The sequence below is a fragment of the Chinchilla lanigera genome, unplaced genomic scaffold (genome assembly GCF_000276665.1).
Source record: "Chinchilla lanigera isolate Chin_1 unplaced genomic scaffold, ChiLan1.0 scaffold00122, whole genome shotgun sequence".
Classification (NCBI taxonomy): Eukaryota; Metazoa; Chordata; class Mammalia; order Rodentia; family Chinchillidae; genus Chinchilla; species Chinchilla lanigera.
This window is the reverse complement of record NW_004955523.1, coordinates 644430-644855: the sequence shown is the minus strand read 5'-3', so window position 1 is coordinate 644855 and position 426 is coordinate 644430.

The window sequence follows — 426 nt, the reverse complement described above, 5'->3', positions numbered from 1 at the left end:
CGGCGGGCGAGCGGGCTCCGCAGACCGCCGCCCTCGCTCCGACCGGGCGGGCCCGGCGCGGGGAGCCCCGCCATTGGTAGAGAGTGACGTCATCCTGCCCTGTTAGAATAAACCACCAATCACCGCCCGCCTCGGCCTCGGCCCCGCCCGCCCCTTAAAGCGGCAGACTCCGCGCTGCGGGGCGCTGGGGCGCGGCGGGCGGGAGGCTGGAGCGTAGGAGGCGGGCCGAGGCGGGCCGACGGGGTGCGGACGCGGGGACGAGGGGTGAGGTCTGCGGCGGAGGCGCTCACCGAGAGTGGGGTGGGGCGCGGGTGAGGGAGGAGCTACCCCCGAAATCGATCACCAGCCCTGTAAGGTCACGGGTCGAGCCACGCCTTTGCCCGAGAGCCCAGGTGCGAAGGCGCCGCGCTGGCACGGACGGCTCCG